This window comes from Zonotrichia albicollis, chromosome 9 (genome assembly GCF_047830755.1).
Source record: "Zonotrichia albicollis isolate bZonAlb1 chromosome 9, bZonAlb1.hap1, whole genome shotgun sequence".
Taxonomy (NCBI): domain Eukaryota; kingdom Metazoa; phylum Chordata; class Aves; order Passeriformes; family Passerellidae; genus Zonotrichia; species Zonotrichia albicollis.
In genome coordinates, this window is record NC_133827.1 from 24,546,379 (window position 1) to 24,574,001 (window position 27,623).

Sequence of the window (27,623 nt, forward strand, 5' to 3'; positions counted from 1 at the left end):
AGAATGTTATGGTTTAGATTGTTTTATTGCATTGATTGGACTCAATATTGAGTATTGAAAAGTTAAATAGTTAATAGCCATTTATCAAAATAGAGAAATAGCCAATGTCTGTGTAATTTTGTCATGCTGTAGTATTTAAATACTTTTCAGTACACTTTAGCATGTTCCTGTTAATAATTAAAACCATCTTGTAACGGATTAAAGGTGACCAGTTCCAAGAAGAAGAAACATGGAGAGATGCATTGTAAGAAATGAGTTAATAACAAGAAAATGTGGGAAATCATTTTTGAAAAATCTGAATCTCAACTTGTGCTTTATAAATCACGACCCAGAAGTAACTGGGGATTCAGCCAGATCTCATTAATTGCAGAGGAAGAGAAACTATAAAGACTGAAATTTATGTAAAATCAGTTCACTGGTCTATTCTTTTATGGGAACCACTTGGAACCAATCTGTATCTGCAACTCTTCTCTGGGAAATGAGTCGAAGAGCTACAGCAGGTGCTTTAAAGTAATAAGGGGTTTCCTGTGAAACCCAGTGGAGGGATGACTCACCGCTTTAATTATGGCTTTCTTCTGTTGTAAAAGCAGGACTATCATTTGTAAAAGGCTCTTGTTGAGTAAATGAGTTCCAACAGAAAATCTTTGATAGGGAAAAGAAGATACCCATATTTTATTTTAAAGGGTATAAGATTTATAGGGAACATCTTCAGACTACTACAATGATTAGTGTTGTCTGGGTATCCCCAGAGTAACTGAATGGAGCAGCAGTAACTCTTTTTGTGCTGTCTGGCATTGCTTTATTTTGAATTTCTGACTTATCTTTCAGTTCAGCTGTTTGATTTATTTCTAAATGATATCTATCCCAGACAGATATCACCATAGTTCATGCTGCTTCAGGATGCTTGGAGTGGGTTTGGTCTGGTTTGGTTTTTACTTTAAAAAGACATAGCTAAAATTACAGTTACTATTTCTTAATTTCACAATACCATTCCTTTTTAGCAGGTTGCATGTCCCTGGGAAATAGGGCAGTCTTTACAAATGGTGAACCACTTCCTGGGAATTTTACTTTTTTCTTGGAAAACCACCATTTTTCACCCCATAAAATGGGAGATAAGGTCTTACATATCCATTGTGTCTGGGCTGTAAGAAAAGACCCCTTGGAACTGATACAACATTCCACCCTGACATGTGATGAAAATCCAGGGGACCATGATAGCTGAATCAGAAACACCCTTTACAATATTTATTGCAAAGTAGCAATTTCTGGTGAAAATTCCGCTGATGAAAAGGAGGGAGGTTCTGGTATTTGGGGTATGTAGACAAAAATAATTAGGCAAAATGGTTCTCTTCGAGGACAGATGGGTCATATAACCCAGCTCTCAGTTCATCTTCTAGGTTGGTTGGTTTTTTTCATCTGACTTCTCTGCTCAGAAATTATGAACCTGATTTTGCCCGTGTCTGTCACCATCTGGCACAATGCATCTTCTTGCTAAGGTAAACTTTTGGTATCTGGAGGGAAAAAGACTCATAGCCAATATAAATCAAGAGAAAAGGGGGAAAATAAAGCAGCTTAGAAGAGTAGGTGTCATTGATTGACTGTAATTTTAAAGGGCGTTTCTTATGATTGACAAATTCCTGAGATGTTCATTAACTAATGGAATTATGGTGGCAAGTGACTGCTGTCTGCACAGAATATCAGGTTAAAAAGTGCAGAGGAATAATGGGTTTTTCTCTGCTGTGGATCAGTCTCCTCACTGTCTGGAGCTCACTCAAAGACACTGGAAAGGATCAAGGAGGTTTCATTGATAAAATTCCTGTTTATGCTTTGCTCTTCCCCAGGAATTCCTGCTCAAAGCATCAAATGAAGCTGAACTTAGAGGGTTAAACAATAGAAAAAGAGCACCTGGGCCTTAATTTATTCAATTATCCAGAAAACAAAATCAGTTTTGTTTTTGCTAATAGCACTGAAATATGCATTACACTATTTTAATTAAAACAGTCTATTACACTTGCCATTCAGCTCATTCCTGCATATTCCCTTAGGGCAGTAGTCATGTACTGTGATAAAACATAATGAAAATAATTTATAAAGGAAACAATACAATAAATCAATCTGATGCTTAATGAGCCTGCATTACAAGAATGGATACAATATTCTTTTTCAGAATATGTAGTGCATTCTCCTCAAATGATTGGAAGAATGCCCTACAGCACTTTAAAAAATAGCACCTCGCTCCATTTCAGCATGCTTTTAAAGCACTGCAGCTTGCAGTTTAAGCAAATCTCGGCCCAACAAGTAGAAATCTTTCCTTTACACTAGGTTTTTGATTTTTCTGTTATTTTACCTTTAGTCAGATTCATCTGCCTCATAGGGACACCTGTAGAGACCACAGGGCTTCAACTCAGCTGCATACTTCAGCAGTCAGCTATTTGCTGTCTGTATTCCAGAGACCCAAATTTTGTAGCTAAGATCAGAAATACTCAGAGAGAACTCTCAGCCTCCCATCAGAAAGATGCAAAAATAGCAGAAAAACTATTGTCATTATTTTTTCTTTTTTTTGTACATTCATATGACACTTAAAGACCTTTCAAGTTCAGCCAATGACTGAATCTGTGAATTACCTTTACCTGAGAACAGCCAGGGAATATCTGTCAGTACAAAATGCTTCATTCAGTGACCAAATATGTGCACAACAGTCTGATTTAGTGCAGTATTTAGTGCAGTATTTGCCATTTCTGTGAAATGCATCTGCATTTTGCTATCTGCTGCAAGATCTGCTACTCTTGGAACAATCCTTCCTTAAGAATTTGATTACTCACATATTTATAAGATAATTCAATTGTTGCAGCACATTAAATTGTCCAGAAGAACCAGGGCAGCACTAACGCAACAGATGATACAACACAGCCAAAGTGCTTTGAGAGAGGAGTCACTCAGGGTGACTTGACCATAAATCCTACTGACACAGCCTAGAGGTATTCTGCTAAGGGTGTATTAAACTGTGTTCTTCCAAGCAGGTGGATAAGAGTTGAGTAGGAAATAAAAGAACTCTACCTACTATATCTGAATAAGCTGAGGTTGGCTGTGATATTGCAACATTTGGTTGTTTTTGTACCCCATTAGTAAATTGAGAACAAATAAAAAGAGTGTGGAGGTGATGAGATGCAGGGAACTTATACAATAAATTTTCTCTTGATGTGGTGTTTCCCCTTTGTCATTGCAGAGATGAAGTAGCTTGTGCATTATCTAAGTTAAGCAAAAATTATTTGATTAGATCCTTAACTTTCCTTAAGAAAAAGGAAAAAAATGGAGAGTATCAAAATGCTGTCAAAAAGGACAGCAAATGGTATTTTTTGAAATGCCTTTTGAACTATAACCAAAAATTTAGCATACCTGCAAGTCCTATGTAATATTTCAGGAGTACAATTAATCACTCTGGTTATTTATTATTTTTATGGGGAAACAAAAGAATAGATAGCAAAGAATGGTTCAAGTAAGAACTATCAAATACCTAAATGTTGTTAGAGAGCAGTTCCAGAGCTGCTGGCTTTTTGTGTTTTCTGCCTCCTCTCACACCAAACCACAAAACCACTCTGGAGCACAAGAGGAATATCCGGGACAAGCTGCTGAGGCTGAGCTGCAAGAGCAATTCCCAAAGACTTCAGACAGACAGACAGACACCCAGAGGAGGAGGCTTGGCTGCCAGCCAGAATGGCCAGGCAGGAATCCTCGCCTAGGGAGTCATCTGGTCAGGGCTGCATCAGCTCAACACAGAGGCTGCAGCAGGCTGTAAATCCCAGCTCACACCGGGGACAGGTTTGGCAGGAGACACAGCCAAAACCTCCTGCTCAAACTGAGCAATCCCTGCCCCTCCGTGGGGCAGCAGCTGCCCCAGCCCTGTCCTTTAAGGAGCAGCTTCCCCCAGGTGCTCAGCAGCTCCTGCTGCCAGCCCTGGGACTGTTGCTGCAGGCAGCCTTTGCAGGCTCAGCCTCTGGCTTGGCAGAGAAGCTGGGATGCCTCTGGAAGCCTGCTGGCACATGGCATTAGACAGGTCTGAAAAACACCCAGCTCTGAAGGTTGCCTGCCTCTGGCAGCTGGGAAAGACAGGGTGACCATTCTGTGACTCTGGAAACCACTTCTTGCCTCAAGGGTTTACTCCTTTAGCTAAGAGAGCCAAAAACCTCTGGCTGAATTAGGTGAGCATTTTCATCAGATGTGGAATGGCCAGGAAAGGCTCCCAAAGTCTGGAAGGTGACAAAAACCTGCTGCCCTTAGAGGAGGAAGATATATAGATAGATATAGATATAGATTAGATATGGATATATGGATATGGAAATACAGAGATTATATATATATATATATATATATATATACATATGATAGAGATAGATGATATAGATAGATACAGATTATATAGATATATAAAGATAGATTTATAGATTAGATATAGATATATAGATATGGATATAGAAATACAGAGATTATATATATATATATGATAGAGACAGAGATATAGATAGATACAGATATATAGATACAGATAGATGACATAGATAGAATAGATATAGGTTATAGATATATAGACATAGTTATATTCCTGTTCCCATTGCTTCAACCATTTGTGACTTTTTTCTAGGTGAAGAATTTCTGTGCTTGACATAAACATTTCTGGGGAAGTGTGCTCTTGTATGAAGAATGGCCCTAAATGTGAGTGATTTCAACTCTTAACTTTTGCCATGCATTCTCCTCCTCCAACACACTGTTTTGTGATTACTTCAGTACTTTCAGTATGGAATTAGTGACTTTCACCCACTTTAAATAGCACCATAAAACACAAAAAGAAAAGAAAGTTGGCCATTCCACTGAGTGTTCATTCATTTACAGATTAGTTTTATCATTCTAAACAAAGTGGAAGGTATTTGATGTCAGTTGTTTCCCTTTTCATGATTAATACAGCTATTTTGGATAGGATAGAAATGAAGAAAAACACGAAACCTGCACGTTCACTGAGAAGGAAACTACTAATTATCCCTAAAACTGAACTTCTGTAAAATACAATAATTGTTTTTGATCACATTTTGATCACATTTCTTAACACTCTTGGTCAATAAGACATAGTATTTAATGGACTATCCATTCAGGTAAAATAATTGTATTCATATGCCTTATAGTATATTATTTGTGTTTAAGAATGTAGATTATTTAAGTAATTTGTTTTCCTAAAAAAAACCTGGCTATTCATTACAAATATTCAATTTTATTTCATCCTTCCAAAGGTAGACAGAGGATACTCTGTTCAGAGACCAGAGAAAAATGTGTGAAATAAGCTATACTGTACATTTCATTTTAAGTTAATTGAAACATAAAATGATAAAATTGTGGAATATGTCAACCTCTGTCAAGTCTTTATTGGACGTGGGTGAACTAAAATCCGTGACATGGTCAAATTTGGACTATTTTCAATAAGAAAGAAAAAAGAGGCAGGTCTCTGATAAGTACACAGCAACCACTTTCAATCCAAATGTTGAAACTCAGAAGTCTAGAGCCTCTTGAGAGTCTATACTAAAGTCTTTTCTTGACCTTGTCAAAACATTTCTTAGGGTTTTTTACACACAAGAAAATGTTTAAAGTGTGGTAGTTATCCTACAAAGCATCTTCCTTCTGAGAGATATGGCAATTTAACAAGAAACAGGAAAAAATGGCTATTATTGGGAAATTTAGGCAATCATTTAATTTAGGCATCACCATATATGCACACTGTAATGCACATATATGTGTGCTCATTTCTGTATAGGTTCAGTTCTGCTCTTTGCTATAAATCAAAAGTCAGTACCTGAATACAAAATATGACTGAGGAGAGATTTTTGACCCATTGCCTCTTTGGGGCATCTCATTCTATAAAATAACCAGCTTGTGAGAAACTTAGCCAGACCTTCACTGCTCAGTACCTTTTTAATTAAAAGCCTGAACCTTACTTTATACTCATTAATCATATCCGATTGGAATGTTGATATAATGGGCATAGCTCCCCCTCAGACACATTAATGGAAGTGTCATGGAAGTGCAGGGTAAATGAGTGAAGATTAAAGGTGGAACATTTCTCCTGGTGTGCTCTGCTCCTGCATGCTCTGCCTGATTCCATGCGTGGCACATCCTCCTTGCCTCAGCACCCACTGCTGTTCCATGTGCTGACCCTGCATCAGCCAGGTCAGGCTAACAGGAGAAAAGCAGCAGGACAGGAGCCCCACCATGGTGTGTGAGCATTTTTCTGCCTCAAATCTGGTGTCAGAGCATCTCCCTAGCCTGGAGATGTGCTGAGCTCAGCAGGTACAGCACCTGTACAAAGCCAGGCTGCAGCTCAAGCCGCACTTCACACCTTCCACAGCCTCAGTTTCTCACACTGGGGCATTTCTCCTCAAGCTGCCACATCCACTGCATGGCTGGATGGGTCCTGTTTATCTGCACCAAATGTGGCAAATCCTTCACTAAGGGTTCTTCTCCCCACAAAGACCAATAGCAAAGCTCCAGGTGATCTCAGCGGTAGCAGGGCTGGGTCTAACAAGTCTGGCTTTTATAAGAAATACAAGCCTCAGCCTCTGCTGGTATAAATCAACCTAAGTCCCCACTGGAACTGGGCTAATTTACACCAGAGCAGAATCTAACTTTACATATTCTTTTCTTTTTGCTCCCTCCTACTGGCAAGAGCCCAACAGCAAAGCTTTTTGTGCATTTGTTTCACTTTGTGTAAGGTCAACTAAGGTTTTATGTAAAACAGATGGGCAAACTTAAAAATGATTTTTCACATTTCATCGAAAACCAGTAAAAAAGCAAAAGGGGGGGGCGTGGAAATTACTCTTTCTGTTCTTTCAAAGGTTGTTGCAACGACCTTGATTTTACCCAATGCCTGAATTTTAAAAAAGGAAAACAACTCCCTGTTTTTATTACAGTGAAGTTGTTTTCTCTGCTATTCATAGAGGTCTTAAGGAGAATCAGCAAGAAAAAGAAAATTCCCAGTGGTTCATTGGCAGTTTGAAAACGGGAATATAGTGCCCAAGTTGTAAAATAAGGACTATATTTAAACACCCTTTAACTTATTGTGCTACATTTTTCTTCTCACAACTCTGTAATTTTGTGGTATCTAATATTGTGGGACTGAAAGAGTGTGCAGCCAAAGAGTTTACCAGCTTGGGAGGGAAAATGGCACAGCAATTTTAAAAAGCCTATTCTTTTCTTCTTAAAAACCAACAATAACAACAACAAAATTTATGTAAGTGAGACTTCATGTTTATAGAAATTTTCATTCTAAAGCACACAAGACAGAAGTGTGGATTTCCCAATGAATCAGGTCCTTTGTATTTAGGCTTGATATATTGAGCAATTTCCAGTTGTTTAAATGACTGTAAGCTGCAGAATTATCCATGATGCTCTGGCATCCCTGTATGACAAAGAGCACCAAGCACAAGTCAGGCTGTGCAATCTGCAGAGATGTCCCTGGGTCCTTCCCCTGGAGCTTCAGCTCTGGGTGATACTTCCAAGAGAAACAGGGCAGAGAGAGTCTGAAAACTGGAATCCAGAGGAGAACAGTGAGTTCAAACCAAGCACTGTAACCCATGATCTGCAAATAATGGCTGGTCAAGCAGGAGACTGGCAATGCAGAGGAAAAGGGTGACAGGAAATGTAACAATGGGCTTCAAGTACAAAGATACTGAAAAAAGAGAAGCTTAGAACTTGTTATTCACATTGTTAATTAATAGCGCTAAAAATAACTGAGCTTACATTTTAGAAGAAAGGTTAGGAGAGAAAATTTTCAACTTAGATAGGACTCACTGGGACAGACAGTTTTAGTGGGGATGTCTTGATCCTGCCAATGTCTCTTTTTTGACAAACATCTGGTAGGAGTGACATTGGTAGGAATGACATGGGCTCAGGTGATTCTATCCTGGGAGTGAGGAATGGACTGAGCTGAACTCACATGGCCTTTTCAGCCCAATGACTTTATAAAGCACATATATTGAATTATTGAATGCATATATATATATATATATATATATATATATATATATATATTTCTAATATCCAAATAGCACACTTGGTTGCAAAAATTTATGCATGTAATCAGGAGAATTCTATGACTTTAGAATTTGATTTGGATATAGGTTTGAATGGATATAGGTGCTATCAGGAAGTTTCTCCAGGCACTGACTTAATACTATATATAATGTCCAAATGAAAATTTTCATTATGCATATGCATGTATTTCATGTAAGTTTTGAAACTTTAAAAAAACAAGTAAAAATGTCAGTGAATTAATGGCTATAATACAAAATATTTTACTAAGTTTGTATGATTTTTCAAATATTTCAAGTACTTAATGTATTTTCAAAGAGAATTATTTTGTGACTGTTTTTGCCAGATACCCATATGTCACCTAGTTTTGTGCTTGCTGATTACTGTCAGCCAGTTCAGACATTCCTGCCATTTTTAGCTCAGAACTAGTTATGTGCAATCTTATCCTGGTGGATCAGCTGACTGTGTATTTATTCACAATCTAGCGTTAAAGAAAGGAAAAAAATAAAGCTTGAAGTGAAGTTGAGAAGTTGAGACAAATTGATGGCTTAGTAAGTGTTTAATTCATTGAACTCTGCAGAAATAGAGGAGTCTCAGAATGAAGGAAGCCAATCTGACCACGTAACTTAAAACTGGCTCACTCATAATTACTTGGAGGGAAAAAAGGGCAGGGGAAACTGTATATTGGAGCTTGAGGGGCTTTTCAGAACAGGAATGTGACAGTCATTTAAACTGGAAAAAAATCATCAAGATGATTTTCATTTGAGTTTACATTCAAACATTTTAGAAGACAAATAGCCTTTAAACTTTTCAAAATGCTTGGGGTACTTCAAAATTAAAATACTTTGATGTATTTAGGCAAATTGAATCCAGGATGCCTCTGCAGGGGCAGGAGAAGTAATAAAGCTGCTGACTGCTTGCAGTGGTTGAATGTTTAGTCTACAAGCTTAACAATGGTTATGCAAAGCAAAGCGAGAATGATTTTTATAGCAGATGGTCATGATGGTTTAAGTTAGGACTGAAATCTGCACTTTGACATGCTTATGAAACTGAATATTTGGCTACCTTCACATATTACTGAAATAAAGATAACAACCTTAACCACAAATAATTTGAATTGATGCTTTGGCACTATACAAAGGAATTGAGATGAGCTTTTTTTTATTATTCTGAAATTAATTTTTGCATTCTGGTTATCTCAATCTGATATCTGTACTTATTTGAGGACACTGCCTCCAGAAAATATCTGTTACTTAAGTAGTCCACAGGATTCAGGAGAGGGCTATTTTCATCCTACTTTCATCATATTTATTATGCATAGGTGAGGGAAAGTCTGTAGGTAGGCCTTATCTGCCTTGAAAAGGCAGATGTCCTTTCAAGGACAGATAAAGCAGGAATATGAAAAGTTATTAGTGAATACTCATTATTATTTCCCCGATGAATTTAAAGAAACTTTAAAAAATTACATTAATTTAATTGCTAATTTTGATTTATTGCCTGCCAGCTTAATATCTCAGAATTTAGAAAGAGTTTGCTACTACTGTAAAAAGCTCAGCATTGCTTTTAGCAGTTTTAATTTTACAGTTGCAAAGAAATTGCATCATTTCCCTCAACAAACAGAAACAACCCATTTCTTTTACAGGAAGCTAAGAAAACAGACAAACATGAAAGGCCACCATCTGTTAATTTAAAATATATTTCTACAAATATACACTGCAAGCCTCCATAGCTAAGTCCATGTAACAGCCATGTCAAACTGAGTATCCCAGGTGTTGAAAAAAATGGTCTTGACCTTCCAAAAATCATCACTATTGCATTTAAAGAATTTTATTTTTTAAATAATAAACTGTGTGTTCTTTTTAATTGCCTTCGGCTTTCCAGATTTTAGAATGCACTTGGGTCATGTTTTTACACTTTTCCATGAAGCTAAAAGAAAAAGAAATTAATTTTTCTTAAATGACACCCAAGAGTCTCACATAATCACATTACCCTAGGAAATGGGACTTGAGGAGAAATACCAAACACTGTGAAACATTTGATAAAAGCATGGAAGCAAGAAACTAGAAAATAGTAGTAAACTGTGTTTTAAAACAGAAGTCCCTACTGATCTTGGGACAACAGAAGGTGGCCAGGTTGAGAACCAGCTTTTCCCAGCTATGTGTTTATGAAATCAGGCAGATGACATGCCTAAAAAGTCTGATACAGATATGTTACAAGTAATAATTATTCTGTGATCTAGAGAGATAATAGGGGAAGTTTTGATGAAAAACAAAGAAAGAAAAGGAATCATCTGTCAGAATCATCAGTCTTCAGTGAGAAAACACATGGACATTGCTCAATCTCTGGACTTCCAAAAGAAAGAGAAAGAGCAGCAAAGCAAAATAAGCAAAGACTGGGGACTGGAAAATTTAAGTGAAAAAATATAAGTCTAGCTATGGTGCTGTCAGCATTTTACCATCCAGGCTGAGTGAATATTGCTTGAAGAATAATCCTGTCTAATGAATTGCATGTATTCAGGACTCCTCTCTTAATCACTTATCAGTTTAGATAATGATTGCTACTGCTGAAGTTGGTAGTGTTAATAGAAATTAATAAGAGAGCCAATGTTACTGCTCTGTGTTGAGATTTTCTGATTTCTTTAAGCAATCCCTTTGCCCAGCTGTTTGGTGAACTGAACCTACCCTCCCTAGGCTGTGATTACTGACCTTAGGGTTTTTCATTCCCAGGCATTGCCCAGCATTCCTGTAGACTAGAGGGCTTCACTTGCGCACCAGTTCATTTTAAGACCTTTAGAACACTGAAATGGTGGCCTGTAAAACAGCTGAAATACATCTAATCCAAATTACTAATATGGATTAAGGGACAACTGTGCCAGGATACCCAAAGGAAATGTTTATAGAGGCCTTGGATCACTAGAAACAGGTTGTCCTGAATGTGGAAAGACTGGAATTCAAGGAATCAGTCAAATTTCTAATGTCAAACCAGCCTCATCTGACTAAATAACTCCCTCATTGTACAGTTACATGGTGTTTCTGACAGTCTGTTCTCAAAACTTATACTGATGGCTCCATTTTCAAATTAGTACCTAAAGGAATATAAGAACCTTTCCTCTACACCTGAGGCTTGATTGCAAATTGCCTTCCCATTTAATTTATTGTGGTTACCCAGATGTGATCCTTTTTTAAACACCACAATTGGGCTAAATTTAATTGCTTTGGCACAAGTCAGACTGAGCCCAAAAGCTGCATAATAACTGTTCTGGATTTGCCCCAGAGAATCACCCTTTGCTCTGTGCTGTGGCCTGCCTGGTGTCAGCTCAGCAGCCATTCAAACAGTCCTGGTGCTGCAGAGCAGAAACACACCAGCCAGGGAGCCTGGCCTGACGCTCAGCCACTGCTCAATGCAAACATTTCATCACACCCAGGCAGAGTTTGTAGCTCAGCCAGGAGCAGCAGCCTTAGCTTGGAGCTGAGGACTGCACTTTGGGAAGGGTTTTGCAAACTTTTCACTGGAATAATTTGCTCAATGACAGCTGCTATGGCAATTCCCTCTTCTCCTGACCTTGTGGTCTACCCTGCTACGCTTCAGAGATCTTTAGGAAGGGAGACAATTGCACCTAATGTGTTTGGACAAGCCTACAATGTGTGCAAATTAATAAGAATGGGGTATTCTGGTCTGTATTTCCCTTTACAAATGTTGTCCTGCATTTAGGCAACCTGCACATCTGCTTACCTGCTCTAGCTAATGATAATGGATCTAGCAGGATGAGGAGAACACAGTATTCCCTCCAGTGATCTTCTGGAGAGGGGGCAGGGAGAGCTCCTTCCTCTGCTGAAAGTTAGGAACCTTAACCAACTCCCTGAAACAGGGGATGGATTTCTCATGTAATTCTCCTCTTCAGACACAGGAGGAAGAAATACCCACCTACCCATGGATGTAAGCATCTGGGAATTGGGAAGGATGCAGCAGGTCACCCCTTGCAATACTCACATTTAAACTGTGTGAGCAAATTTTCTGATTTATTATAAAATGAAGCAGCACTTTTGGCTCTGGCATTAAAAATAAAATAAACACAAGGAATACAAACAGCTCATGGCAACCTGTGTGGTATTCTTCATGTGACAGTGAGGTCTGTAAGCAGGCATTTCAGCTTCTAACATTACATCTCTCTTTCTAAAGCACTCAAATAGTTTTTAGCTAAACTACATGAAGCAAAAGGAGAAAATGTACTTTAATAATACATTCCTTCATTAAAAATCATTCAAATGCTTCTGCAGTCCTGTTCAGTGGGATTTATGAGTAAATGAATGCCAAATTAAGAAAAGTTCCCATATTACATTGTTTGTGCATCTCATTACATGAGCATTTCATAGCTTTTTAATATTCACTCTGAGGCACAAAGCATCTGTAGTCATGGGAAGATTTATAGCCCAGTGTCTGACTGAAAACACCATGTCCATCTTTTCTCCCTGGAAAACAAATTCCCTCTTTTCACCTGAGCACAAATGGCAGCACAGTAGCACAAGGTGCAGGTGTTGTAAGATAGCAAATGTACATGAAGGGAATCTCCACAGAAAAGCAATATTGCCAGGGAGGCTTCTGACGTGGCTTATCAGCTGTGTTCAGCAGCCTTGCTCTGCTTGGAGTGTGCTCCTGCAAGCTGCCAGGACTCTTTCCTGAAGGGCTCAACAGTAAATTTTGATAGTGTGAACACAAAAATGAAGTGTTTCTGCCTTTGCATGTTTTTGCAAGGGCTCTTTGTGAAGCCTGGAGCATGGGCAGCCATAAGAAATCTTCAAAAAAGGAGTAGAATCCTCCACGTATTTGCATAATTCTTTCTCAAGTCTTACATTTATGATAAATTTTTGCATACCTTGTGCTGGTATTCACAAAAGAGCCCCCTCTTTCCTGTTCTTTGTCCACTACAGCAGCGTCCATTTTCTTAAAAATGAAAGAAGAAGAACAAATCAAAATTAATAATTCCTCTTATTCTGAAATCTTTCCTTTATGGGGGAAAAGGCATTAATTTTCTTCAGCTCTGACTATGAGCTAATGCTAGAATTGAAGCTGCTTCTCATCACAATTTTAGCATTTATCACCTTTACATATAAGATATATGACTTCTAGATTATTAGATTATCCTGTAAATCATTGGAATTGGTTTAATTGCATTACTTTTCCTTAAATTGTATAGTATTTTTCACCATGTGCAAAATCCTTTTGCACAAGTCCCAATGTAAAAGATGCTATAAAGTTTTTAAGAGCCTAATTCAAACATTTCTGTGAGTATAAACCACCAATATTCATGTACTGAGTGCTAAAATATAGATTACAGGAAGTTGGTGGGTGTATGAATTTCAGTATGTGCATGTCTATCACAACCGTAGGGCTTTCATTGCTGATGCTTATTAATTTAACAAGGCCGCTTTGAAATCCCCAAGATTTCTCTTTTCAGAACATAGACCTCTTGATGTCACTTCAAATATTTGGAGGAACTCTGCATTTTCTATCAGTGGAAACAATAAGTATCAAGTCTTAATAAGCTGCTGAATATTTCAGCACTTGTGAAATATGAACTCATGGAATCAGAGCTGCTGTTTGCAATTTGCTGTCAGGTACAAAGGGATTGTTCTCATATATTTGGCATTACAGTCAGCTAATCCTTGTCTGATTTTTGTGTGTCACAAGCCAGTGAAATAAAACTATGGGATGTTGTTTTATGAGCAATGCAATAATAAATTCCCAAAGAAGGTTCTTTCTTAAACCCAAGCCTGCAAGTAACAGCTTGAGGAATGCTTTCTGGAATCACACTCATTACAGCTTGCACTCAGTTTCCACAGGAATAAGATCTGAAACAGAATCTCCGCACTAAACCTTTAGGCTGGGATTTAGAATATGCTTATTATTTTTAGTATGTAGAGGATATTTTTGGCTTATTGCATTAATAGAACAACATAGTGAAAGACGATTATGAGTTTTACTCTTGCAAATCCTGGGTATTTTGCTCAATATTTGTAGCATGTTTGGAAAAGAACATTTTGATTTTCTGATTCTAGTGTTTGTGGAGAGACTTGAGGTCCATTTTAGATTTTGTTTAGCTTAGTAATAATATTAACAATAACAGTCTATATACTGGCTTAAGTTTAGGAGACCATAATCCAAAGGCTCCAAAATAAAGCTTATTTGAAAAATCCTCATGTCCAGTAAAGTCAGTGGTGTTACAGAACTATAGAACTTAAATTTTAGAGGAAAAGAAAGAAGAAACAAGCCTTAGTTCACTGTATAAACACCTCTGGATGATTCCCAGATGACATGCTGGAGAAAGAAGTTTGTGGTGCTTTGTTAGAGATGTACTAATTCATGTTATTGTCTTGTACATCTATTAGAGAGCACTAGAAATTTCATTTCAGAGAGAAATTCATTATTTCTAAAAATAATTTATTTTCCTTAATTTTCCCTTACTTTAAGGGGTCCTTCTTCCCCAGGGCAGTGAAATTTTTCCTACCTTGATTAACAGGTCACAAAGACTTTAGGGAATGGATAGACAGGAGTGGCAGCAGTAGCAGCAATTGGTATCTCAGCCTGAGTGGGAAGGTAAGGTCAGGCAAAAACATAAAGCATGGATAAATATCTGACATAAAGAGGCCTCACAGAGTACAGAAGATGAAAATAATTCCTTAGTGAAATGGATCTTGAAACATGAGCCTGGTACTGAGGCATAGTATTTGGTAAGGACGGGAAATTAAATTTTACTTTTAAATTTTAGATCATGTATCTTTTAAAAAGAGATTTACTGATAAGATGGGTATAAAACATGGTAGTAGATGGGCTTTTAAATGACAAACATTCACAGGCTTGTATTTTAATGTGCCATGCCCTGAGATAATACATTATATCAGAGGTCCCCAAATTATTCCACAGCACTGATCCTGTTTTAAATAAAACAGGAATTTTTTGGACCATTTTCCTTTTGGATGACATTCCTGCTCCCAGGCACCAGTGCATGTGTGTTTACCCTAAGCCTCACACTCACCAGGGTGGAGCCACTGACCAAAGGAGCCATTCACCAACACCTCTAAAACAAAGGTATCCCCTCTTCTTGTCCTGTTTCAAACATGCAATTCCATGTAGCAATTAATTACTTAAAAAAATAAGTAATTAATTGCTATGTGCTAAAGAACTGTTGCAATAGTGTATGTAGAAGTAACAAAATTACTCAAAGGTTTTAGGAAAGTCTTCAAGAAAGCAATTATTGCTAGTTGTAGTCAAAATTATTTGTTATATTAATTACCAGTAATCTCTGCCTAGACATAATTAGACTGGAAGCAATTTTATAGTGGTGCAATGTAATTATGTCATTAATATGAAAAATAACAGATTATTTTACTTTAATTTGACATATTATGTGTTTAAGAGCTTTCCAATTAAAGAACAAAGTGTTGAGTTAAGGAACAAAGTGTTGAGTTAAAGAACAAAGTGTGCACCAAGTTTTGGGATAATTTCTCACAGCAATAGCATGTTTAGGCAAATCTTAAGATCTGTACATTTGCATTCTTGTTGAGTGCTTAGAACCTTAGGACCTAAGTTTTCAATAAACTTTCACTTTGAACCTGAATTAATTGCTCTCCAATTAAGTAGAGTAGTTCTAAACTCTTGTGCAAATTTTACCCCTACAAATTCTTGTGGAATGCTCCTTTCAGAGATACTCATGCTCATCTCAACAAGAGTGATCTGATGAACAACATAATTTATTCACATTTATTCCCATGATTTTTTCAGTTTTCTGCTGGAATTAATCTCAAACATTTCAGCATAATTTAACCACAGATTTATCAATAAGCAAATATTTGGTATCGTCCACTGATGTCTGTTCTGTTTTTCTCTTTTTCCATATTTTTCATGGTGACAATAAATAAATGCCCAAGGAATTCCAATTTTACATTCAAATCGGCAAGGAAAAAAAGATGATTTCAGAACATAATCATAAGTTATTAACTAGTGATATAGAATGCTTCTCTTTGGGAAAAAAAAAAACAAACTACCAAACAAAAAAAGAAAAAAGTCTCAGGATTTTAATAAAATTAAAGTACACATCACAAAGGAAAAATATTTTGCTGAAAACTTTTTGCTGAACTTTTTTGGAGTGGGGCAGTTTGTGAAACACATTTTCAAATTAGGTACTCTCTCATCAGTGAATAATAATATTTCTGATAAATGATTTAACATCATTTAGAAAAGCTTTTGCTCTTTTTATGTTTTATTCTACAGAATATCAAATCATTAATAATGAAATCATTTCATAAGTGCAAGCCCATGAGAGAAAGATTAACTATCTCAGATAATTTTATATATATAATTTTATTTAGGTTTATCACCTATAATAGCACTAATTTTATGAGAATTCACTGATAAGAAGTGTGATAATATACCCTAAATGATTATTAAGGAACTGCTTTCATTTGTACCATTGTAATACTGCAATTTCTTGCTAGAGGGTTTTTACAGAGGCTCTTCTGCTGAGGAATGGAACAATAACCCATAAATACTCAGAATCCATGTCAGGAACTCTCGCTTGGCTATTCCCAGACCATTCCTCAGAGACCCAGTGGATGAGAGCATTTTGCTGCATTCCCTAACCTGAGCAGCCACTGGTCAGGTTTTCCTGAGAGTCTGCAAGCACCTCATGCAAATAAAGGCTGACTTTTTCATTGTCATTGCCATGTAAAGGAAGGATGCAAATTAGGGTTTGTGCAGCCTCAGATGCATCACTTCAGTGATGAAATTATTTCCAGGGTTTTAATGTGCAAAATGTTCCAGCACCTTTTAAAAGAGGTGGTATATAAAGAAAAAATTAATGTAATTCCCTCTTTTCCAAAGCCTTTTTGTTTAAAATAAATACTTCTTGTTACTGCTAAAGCATCTGCTAAACCTGCACATAAGACACAGTGTAGGTACTGTTTTCAAATTTAAGAAGATTCCACCTGAGCAAATTATTTCTAGATACCTCAATTTCTGGAAAGTATCATATGTTCCTACTCTCTTATTATTTATCAAAAAAAAAAAAACCAAAAAACCACATAAAATCAACCAAGCAACCAACAAACCCCAGAATCCTGCACATATTTGGCTTAGTTCCTCCATTTTTCACTGCAGAGTACTCATGAGAGATCTAAGTTACATTTTCTGGAATCTGAGGAGTTTGAAAATCATTTTCATTTCAGTGTTGAAACAAAAAAAAAATCCTACTCTGTAATTGTCTTTAGCTTTTAGGTAGCTCGTGGCTTTCAAAGTGAATAGCTCATTTTGAATGTGATTGACATTTTTACAGGAAATTAGTACCATTTGTTTGTTAAGTAACTTTCAAATTAGAAGTCATGGTAAAAATGCAGTCAATTTATGGAGCATTTCAGATTTTGATTTTTTTCCCTCTCATATTTAGTGATAATGACAAATCCCTTTTTAATGAAGTTTTAAAATGAAAGCAAATCTCATGTGGCTTTTTTTATCACCTATTTACTTTAGATCAAAACTCTTATTGTCCTGAACCACAAGCATTATGCAGGCTAAAAATGCCATATTAAAGCTGTCGTTTTAATCCCAAGCCATGGATTGCACCATAATTTATTGGATAAAATTATAGTAACAAATAGCAGTGATGATGTAACACTATATTTCAACATGTTTTACAGCACCACAATGTTATTCTAGTGATTATTCTGTAGTTGGAATAAATATTACTAAATTTGAGACAGATTTATTATGGTTTTAGACTTTCTTTTACTTAGTCCAGGAAACAGAGGATTCACACACTAACTCTCATGAACATTAATGAGCATTAATTGCTTATCTCCCTTGTGTACTGAGAGGAGTTTCTATCCCTCTGGCTGTCCTGTATGTTAGCACCTTTTAAGGTTTGGTTTGGGACTAGATTGTCCCTCCAGTTTCAGCACTGTGTGAAAGGAGGCACTGAGCCAGGAAAACATTTCAATCCTTCTTCCCTTCATCTCTCTTGCCCTTGAGAACCCATCCACTGGGTTGTCTCAGCCAGGCCAAGCCATGTGCAGACTTTTTGCAGCTCTGATGCTCTCCTGGGTGAATAAAGGGCAAAATGCACGAGCAGGTCAAACCCAGCCCAGCCCTTCCGCCCCTCGCTCCAGCTGCAGAGAGCCAGGAGGCCACAGGAGGGACCTGAGAGGATGGAGAGCCTCATTCTGCTTTAGTGTCCTAAACTGGCAGGTGAGGTCTGATTCCTCATTATATTCATCCTAAAAACACAGCTTCAGGTTTGGAACAAATAGATTGTTATCAGAGAAATTTGAATGGAAATACATTAATTGAATTTGTTGGAAATAAATTCAGACCACGCTTTCAGTGAGATGCTGAACAGTGGGAGAAACTTGCACTCTCCACTGACTGTTCATTGACTCTCATCATTCTTTCAGTCAGAGACATCCCTCTGTGATGTTAAGAAGAGCCATTTATGGCATTTTCAGCTAGACCCAAAACAGCAGAGGAAAACCAACCTCCCAAGAGAATCTGTTCTTGCGTCAGCAGCCCAGTTCTGCAGACTGCCGTGGCTCTGGCTGTTCAAGGCACAAGGCTCACAATATGCATTTGCATTTCTCACCTGCTTGCCAGTATCTCTCAGGAAGCAAAGGTTGAGTCCTGTTTCATCTGTACCAGTGCATAGCATTTACTTTAATTACCTTGTCCTGAAATAGCTGATTTCCTTTTGATATTTACACTCTGTATCAATACATTACAGGAATGGCTCTATCTGGCCTGTGAAAAGTTTCCTTCCACATTATAAAGTCTATGCTTAAATTCTGTTCCCATATTTACCTTTTAGATAATTTTCAATACCTCAGAAAATAGTATCTTTTAAATACAGTCCCCTGCAAACCTGATCTGTGAGGTTTAGCCTAGTGCTCCAGCCAGAATCTCACAGACCAAGTGCTTAATGGAAATGAGCAGAAACTGGGAGATATTTCTCCATTATGAGTTAAGTCTTTGAGAGCTTCAGAGCACTTTGGGGCAACAGAAGGGGGAAAAGTATGGTAAACAATTTCAGCTTTTCAGTTTGGAACCTGTTTTGCTGTAATTTTGAGACACGATCTAAACCACAGGCAATTGATCATAATGAAAAAAAGGCATTAATGAAAGTAATTGACAAAAGCCAGTACACCTGTCAAAGAAGAGAAACCTTGAACAGGAACGGCGAGCTTTTGAAGGTCAAGGCTCAGTGTGGTGTAATCCCTACCATCTGTGTTCAGGCTGGTGCTATTCTCAGACTGTCATATGCACTCTCTTCTTTGAAAATAACAGACAAGGGAAAAAAGGCTTACCCGACAGGGAGCCTAAATGTAGTTAGTTTTACAGAAAATGAAAAAGCGCCACTGTATAAACTTAAGATGACCCTTAATTTTCCTTCCCCTTGACCTACACACGTCCACAATTGGTTTCAGAGCTGTAGTGGCACTGGGAATGAAAATAACTAAGGGGCCAATAAAATGCAGCAGTTATAACTGTGAGTTGGAATAGTAGGCAACCATACCCAATGCAATCAGCCAAGCATGGTATTGCCCTGCAAACTCACTAACCTGATCAAGAAATCTCAGCCTTTCCTTCAGCCGAGAGAGCAAAGGGCAAAAGGTCTTGTAGGGTCTTGCCTTGACCCTGCAAAAAGCTCTGGGCAGATTCCTGTGCCCGCACCAAATGTGCAACCCATGGTTGCCTCATCCTTTTGGATTTTTGGGAAGTCCTACTCCCTAAAGCTTCTGGACATTTTCAAACAGCAGGGAGAAGGCTGACACACTTGTGTTGGATTGTGAGTGTGAGCATATCCATGTGCTGGATCTGCAGAGCCCAGAAAACCTCTCAGCCAGTGCCCGCTGTCTCTCAGTCCACAAGCACAGGGCTGGACCAGGCAGTTTGGTACCCAGCTCCTGCCAGAGGCCCTGCTCAGGACGGGAGAAGCTGTGTTCAAGGCCCTGTGCTTTCTGAACACCAGCTACCAGATATCAGAGCAATCAGCCCCATTCACGCCTGGCTTAGCTTGTTGCTTGGGTGACTAAGAAAATATGAAGAGAATCTTCTTCACCCACAAAATAGCTTAGCTTGATCAGGTCACTTTGTGTGGTCTGGAGTTCAAATCCCTCAGGCAGATGAGGAAATTGAATTCAGGTTTCCCACACACTGACAGGATATATTAATCACAGCATTATTATATTAAATAAGGGCATTAGCTCCTTCATGGCAGCTCTGCTTTGAAAGAAAAGGTTTAGAAATACAGCCCCAGAAGCTGGAGTGGAAACTCCAACTGTCTCCTCCAGACATCCTCGTAGCATCTGAACATGAGGTCCTGGTGAAATGTAGCATTTAACACACATATTTGTTCTTGTTAAATCATCAAATGCAGAGGTGGCTGCCTTCTTGCTTGTTTTGTTTCTTATTCCTCTCTTTTCAAACATCCACACACATCCCTCAGGGAACCTCTTTGGGAAGTTGCTCTTTACAGAGGGTGGACAGACATCTGTAGTGATCAAGCATTTGGTCTTTGGGTTTCAGCCTCTTCAGGCTTCTTTCCAACTCTATTCTAGATTATTTCACACCAAAAAATCAAGGATGTGAAAAATTTTCAAAACTTTTACAAATCCCCAAATTTTCTAATTTAATTTCAAAATAAAATTGATAAATGGATACAGTAGGCTGCTACTTGGAGACTTTTCTGTTTTAAACAGTTTTGTATGAGAAAGGTTCATCTATTAAAATAATGATAAAGGAATTTTTATAGACTTTTTTACTGCAGAATGCAGACATATGAAACTACAAAGCCCAACCAAACAGATCCCCTCAGAAGTCATGTTTCATGCACTTTGTGGGAAATGGTGTATATGAAAAGCTGCTATTTCTGTTACTTTTGAGTCATAGAAATGGTGTCACTAAAAGAGCAGGTATAAATACTATATATGTTATATATACTTCTTGCTCCTGAGAAGAAAAGTTAAAAAATAAAAAGTCTGCCTCCATGCACAACACCAGAACACACCACATAAAGCATCCCTCTGTTAAATGGAGATTCCTGGGAAAACAATCGCCATAAAAATAACATATAAAAAAGTAATAGTGTTCCACAAATGTCTAATTAAAAAGGTTCTCCACCTCTTTGAAAGAAACACATTTTATTTGCCCTCATTAAGGTGACCTAACCACTGTGCTTCACCCTTCCCTGCCTGCCTGATGTAATCAACACAATCCCTGAAAACAGCAAACAAGAGGCAAAGAATCACCTTTCTCCCACTAAGCTTTAACTACCTAATCAACTTTAAGCATATACCTCAATTAATGATTCAAAAGACATCCTGTTGACCCTGTATCATCTAACTCTACAGTACTTACAGAAGTTCAGAGCTGGATCTGCCTTGAAAGGCAGTTCCAGAGAATCTTCACCAATACCTTTTTATTCACACTCACTCAAAGTAAACATTTATCTTACTATTTTTAACTTTGACGTGGATGCACTCACTGCTGAGAGAATGAAACTTCTCACTCAGAACTACAAGCAGGCAATTCTGGCAATTCTTCTTGTTTGCATTAACTACCTTTTTCAATTAGTTCCATTTCTTTACCTTTTTCTCCACTGTAGGTGTCTCAGGATGAGGTTTGCTTGCACCAAAGCTGTACAAGCCAAGGTCAGAGAAACTGAGGGAGGCTGAAGCTGCATTAACACACAGGAACATCCAGGGTCCAGCTCACAACTGCTCCAGTGAACTGCTCACAGCTGTGGAGAACCTCATGGCCAAAGCTGTGCTAGACCACAACACCTTGGAGAAAACTTGGAGTTGGTACAAAAGGTGAGAAGTGTGATCGAGTCAAGGAATGCTGGGATACTCACTGGACAGTCGTGGAAGAAGAGACATGACAAAAAGCAGTGTGAGACAAGACTGAAGTCTCTTGATTTATGGCTCTTGAAGCTGTATAAAGGAATGGAAACTTCAGAAAATAAATAAATATTCTAAAGAGTTCACAGCTTTACAGAATAAAAAGTAAAATTGAAATCTAAAATGGAGATGGAAATGCAATGAAGCCTTACTAGTCTGAAACTCAATGCCCAGTGGCAAAAAAAAGGAAATATGCAGAAAGAAAGAAATGAGGAAGATAAACCTAAAACTCTGCAAAATTTTTATTAAAATGCATAAATAAATATTTTTCTATTATAGACTGCAAAAAAATCCTATTTTGAAATTTCCAGAGTTTGGTATTTTATGCACTGGCTTGCCAATCTCAAGGCACACCTGAAAAAATAAAGTGGGAAAGAAGTAAAAACATTCATAAGGGGAGCACTTCTATGCAGAAAGAGTGAAAGAAGCCAGATCACAAAAAAAGTACTAAAGCAAGAGAGATTTTCATTTGTGATGGAGCTCGTCATCCTTTAGGAAAAGAATCTGACAATGGCTGGGAATAAATTTCTCAGCTCACAATTCTAAGCAGTTTATGTCAACATTTTTTTCTAGTAATTCTCAGGGTATATACATTTTTTTTCTCCTACAAGAGGTATCAGCTCTTGTCAACATGTAGTAGGTGCAAAATTTGTACATTACAGCATTACTGATATGCTGCTGGTACCATCTCCTACATTATAATTAGCTGCCCAGCAAAGAGAACAAGTTGCTGCTTTGCCTTTCCTGCCTTCTGGAATGAAGCATTCCACAAAATGAGTGAGGATCAGGAGGGGTGGAGATCAGGATACAGAGTGCGTGCTCTGAACTGCACTTCTACATTTCAATTTGTCACCATTGTTTTGGCTCTCCAGTCCCCCCTGCTTTTTTGCAAAGCCACTGGAGAGCAGGCAGAAGTCAGGCTGAGCAGGACTGCCCAGTCCCCTGCTCAGGCTGACAAGCTGGCAGTAGATATCTTTCATTCAGTACATCTCTGTAAATTGCACAAAAAAATGCCTGGGGAGCCTTGGTAATGAATACATCAGCTTTTACCCTGTACTGTAAAAACAGCTATAAGGAAATTATTTCTATGCTACAGAGGGGGTACACAGGCTAAAAAGAAAACACAACACTTGCCAGAAAAATAAATACCCTGCTCCATCAGAGAGATGAGGGAGAAAGATAAAGAGCTCTGTTTGTGCTACGCCATCGTATTGGATTTGCATGGCAAGGTCTGGGGAACAGGGGAGCCACAGGGGTGACTTCTCTGAGGAGGTGCCAGAAGCTTCCCCTGTGTCCAAAGGAACACAAGACAGATCCACTGCTGGCCAAGGCTGAGCCCCTCAGCAGCAGGGGCACCACCTCCAGGATAATGTGTTAAGGAAGGGGAAAAAGCCTGTACAGCTGCACCTGGGGAGAGGGGTGAGGATGTGGGAGAGCAGAAATCCTGCAGGCCCTCAGTCAGTGCAGAAGGAGGGGCAGGAGGTTGGCCAGGCAGGAGCTGGGATTGCCCTGCAGCCCTTGGAGGTCCTGGGGGGCAGAGATCCCCCTGCAGCCTGTGGATGACCCCACACTGGAGCAGGGGGGATGCCCTAATGGGCTGTGAGATCATGGGGTGACCGCTGTGGGTCAGTTTTGCTGGCAGGACTTGTGACCCACAGTGGAGCAGTCTGTTCCAAAGGACTGTAGTCTATGGAAGGGACTTACATTGGAGCAGCTCATGAAGAACTGCAGCCTCTGGAATGGACTTTTGTTGGGAAGTTCATGGAGAACTAGACCCCATACTAGAGCAGTGGAAGAGTGTGAGTCCTCTCCCTGAGGAGGAAGCAGTGGAAGAAACAATATGTGATAAACTGACCAAAACCTCCATTCCCATCCCCCTGTGTCACTGCCAGGGAGGAGAAAATAAAAATGGGAAGTTAAACGGGAGGAAGAAGGATTGAGGGAAGGTATTATAAGATTTGGGGTTTTTTCTATTATCCTACACTGCTTTGATTGGTAATAAATTCAATTATTTTTTCCCTGAGTTGAGTCTGTTTTGCCAGCACAGGTTGGTAACTGGTGAGGGACCTCTCCCAGTCCTCAGCCCAGGAGAATTTTATATTTTCTCCCCTCCATCCAGCTGAGGAGGGGAGTGATAGAGCAGCTTGGTAGGCACCTGGTTCCCATCTGAACTGAAGCAGACTACAGACCCTTCCCCTCATTACCAGGGGCAAATACCAATACAGACAGATACAGCTCCTACCTTCCATGTGATGCTGCTTGCTGCCTGAGTGAGGAAGTTCTTTCGCTTAAGAAGAAAAGCTGGGGAAAGCAAATGAGAAAAAACTGTCATGTGATCTATTATTACCAGTCACAGTTATAACCTTAATTTGCAAAATGCAGCACACAAAAGCTCCTGATGCTGGTTAGGGCTTTCATCCAACAGCAGCAAGACAGAAGTGCCTGAGCAGCCCATGGTCCCCACCTTGCTTACCCTTTGTCAGGTGCCAATTAAATCTTTGCAATTTTTGTGCTGCACTCTGCTGTTTCCAGAGTCTGATGGGACTGACAATGGGTATTGTTGGGATAACTCAGAAACAGCAGGAGTTTTGTGCATTTCACTCTCTGGATTCTTGAATTTCTCAGCTGAGGTCCAGTTTTCAACTAGCCTCAGTTGAGCTGAGAGCAAAAAGAACTACATAGCCTACAATTTGAGTTTTGATTGAAACAGCTTTCTGATTAGCCTCAGATAGAATCCTTGTCCAGACCCATGCAGCAGAAATAGCAGCAGTGTCTGAGAGAGGGGGAATTGCGTGTCCTGTCCCCCAGCCGAGCGGGATGGGCTCTCCATTGTATGTATTTATGGAGCTCAGCTGAACCCTCAGGGTAAAAGGGAACAAAGAATAGACTGTTTTTCTCCTGAAGCATCTGGGTGTAAGTCTTATTTTGCCAGCAACCGTGGTGTTTATGGGCATGTTTTACTGGAAACCTGCTGCTTCTCACAACGTTTCCTGAGTGACTGTCTTAGTAAAACTGCATCTGGAAATGACAAGCACACAGCTGTAAATCTGAAAAGCAGTGTGCAGCCCTAATAGCTAGCAGCTACAGCACAGCTGTCCTGCTGAACATTGGAAAGATTTACAAAGACAAAGCAGAGCAATGAATATGTTTCTGAGCGCTCTGTGATCACATTACACCTCTTCCAAGATTTTTTTGCTGCAGACATAGAAGGGACCATCACTGCTCTTTGAGTGAGTGCCTCAGGCAGGTAACCTATTATTGCTTACCTGCCTAAGGCACCCAGAATTTCTGCCCTGTACCTACCTTCCAAAGCAATGGTTAATGTTGTATTATATAATTTTTCATTTTCACCTGAGTTGGATCCATGACAAGAGCAAGGCCAGGAAAATGAGCCAGCCTAAAAAAATGCACACTGCTACAGCAGTGTGCAGCATTTTCAGCATTGCAGGGAGTGTTCATGTAGTGGAATCATCATAAAAGAGACATGTAAGAGGAAGAGGTGAAGGAGATTTGTGCTTTTCATTATCATGTGCCCTGAGCTGTGGAATCCCATAACCACTCTGGATCTCCTGAAGCTCTGCATGTGAGGAGGCAGAGGCAGGAGATGGACAGAGGAAACGACCAACACACTTTGCAGAAATACTGACTTGGCTGGCAGGAGGGATTGTTGCTCTACTGGACCAGTCATTGCCAGGGAGGACTGGAGCCAAGGTGCTGGAGTATGGAACAACATGGCAAATTGCCCAGCATTGTAAAGAAATATAGTTGTTCTTTTCTGTGTAAAAATCTAGGCAATAAAGTACTCATTAAAAAACCCCACCCTGATATTATAATAATAATGATTATTATGATGATGATGATGGTTGTTTTCCATTCCTAAAGCAAGAAATCCTAATTTTCTAATTCAAAATATCTTTTCTTTCAAATGCCCTGAAGTATTGCTAAAAAGTATAACACCTAAAAACACTTGAATCCTTAAACAAATCATCTCACTTGACCTAAGGATTTTTGCAATTCCTGCAGATATTCACACTTAAACATATTAATATGTAGAGGTGTATTTGTGAAAAAACAGGTGTTATTGAATTATTTAAACTGGGTTGTTTGCTTAAAACTAGTGTTAATTTTATGCATATATATATATGTATATATATACACAGAAGTACTTACAGTCCATGCTTGGGTTTGGATTTGCAATGGCAGAAAACCAATTATTCACTAAACCACTTTCTGAAGATGATGCTACTTGATGTGTTCTTAAACCTGAGCACCTGAGAATAAGCCTTGAATTTGCTAATTTTGCATCTGCATATTAATTCATATCTCTTGCAGACTTTAGAGACGGCTGAGTACAAACTGCAAAAATTCACCAAGTCCCTCTTTCTCTGAGCCCAGATCTCTAGATTTTTGATAGTTTTAGCTGAAGACCTGTCAATAGCTTCACTAAATGAAGTAAGTCTCCAGCCAGGATTCATCTTTTATTTAGAAGCAGCTACATTGTTCCTTTGTAGGTTATACATTGCCCTCCTATGTCCCTGTTTACTCCTCTATCTGTTCTCTGGCATTATTCCCATTTTACTGTGCTATCTTTTTTCTACTTAAGCCACCTCAGGGTATTCCCATGGAAGGAATCCCGTGATAGAGCAGGCTGCTGAAGGTGCCCAGCTCAACATGCTTTGTTTCCTTTTAAAGTAATGTAGATGGGGATAAATGGGGCCCTTAAGAACCGCAGCTCTGGGGAGAAGGAACAGAAATGTCTCTCCTCCTTGAGAGTTTATACATCTCCTAGAATAGGCAATGTGTTTCCAGGCCCATAGAAACATACTTTTTCCTTTATTTTTAGTTTCCCTACCTGTCCCCCCCGCCTCTTGTAACCTTGATTTTACCTTTAGATTTTAAAATAATAGCTATTTAGGATTTGGGAAGAGTCAGCAGCCACCCCAAAATACCCACCAGGATTGAATCCACTAAAAACCTTTCCTCTTAGTGAGGCACAAAGCAGCTGGGTGGAGGCGTTGGTTTGTGTTTCTCTGCAGTGCCTTTCCCTTGCTCTGCCCCCAGTTTAACAGCAATGATAATGCTCCTCACTCAGCTTGTTTGAAGATTAAATTAGCTGCTATTAGTTCAGCTCTTTGAAGATGTACCCAAAGTGGTAAGTGCTAAGTGTTACTAAATGAATTTTAGTCATTAGACCCTGGAGAAGTTTTGTTTCTGTAGATCAGGGTTTGAGCCATGGTGAATTCTGGAGCACAGGAGCACCCCTGGGTCCCCTTGGCTCAGCACTGCCAGGTGCCACACCAGAGTTTCTGCCCTTAAACACAATCACCTTAAAGGCACTTAAAGGACCAGGCTGCAAACTGACTTTAAAGAGTAATGCTTGGTCTTCACAACTCTCTCATTTTCCAAGTGCTATCTCGGAAAATTTCTGTCTCCTTTTTAACAGAACTTTAAAGAAGAAAATCTCCTCCATGATTTATTAAGCCAAACTTCGATTTAATTTAAAATATAAAAAAAAGCTGTCATCCTGTCTTTCAAATTTAAAGGAAAATGGGCAACTACAATTTCCATTAAATTACTGCAGATTGTAAAGGTGTAACAGAGGTAAGATTTGGG

At 38.8% G+C, this 27,623-nt stretch overlaps 2 long non-coding RNA genes across 2 annotated transcripts in view; one reads left to right on the plus strand and one right to left on the minus strand.

Moving 5' to 3' along the window:
* On the plus strand, positions 1-27,557 carry LOC113459562 (uncharacterized). Its single transcript, XR_003380913.2, has 3 exons — positions 1-1,496; positions 4,640-4,710; positions 21,716-27,557. It is a non-coding gene; the product is annotated as an uncharacterized LOC113459562 (long non-coding RNA).
* Positions 21,215-27,623, minus strand: part of LOC141730137 (uncharacterized) — a 43,143-nt gene continuing 36,734 nt past the window's right edge. Inside the window, exons 7-8 of the long non-coding RNA XR_012581606.1 lie at positions 24,253-24,311; positions 21,215-22,043 (exon numbers count right to left, since the gene is read on the minus strand). This is a non-coding gene — a long non-coding RNA (uncharacterized LOC141730137). The remainder of the gene's footprint in view (positions 22,044-24,252; positions 24,312-27,623) is intronic.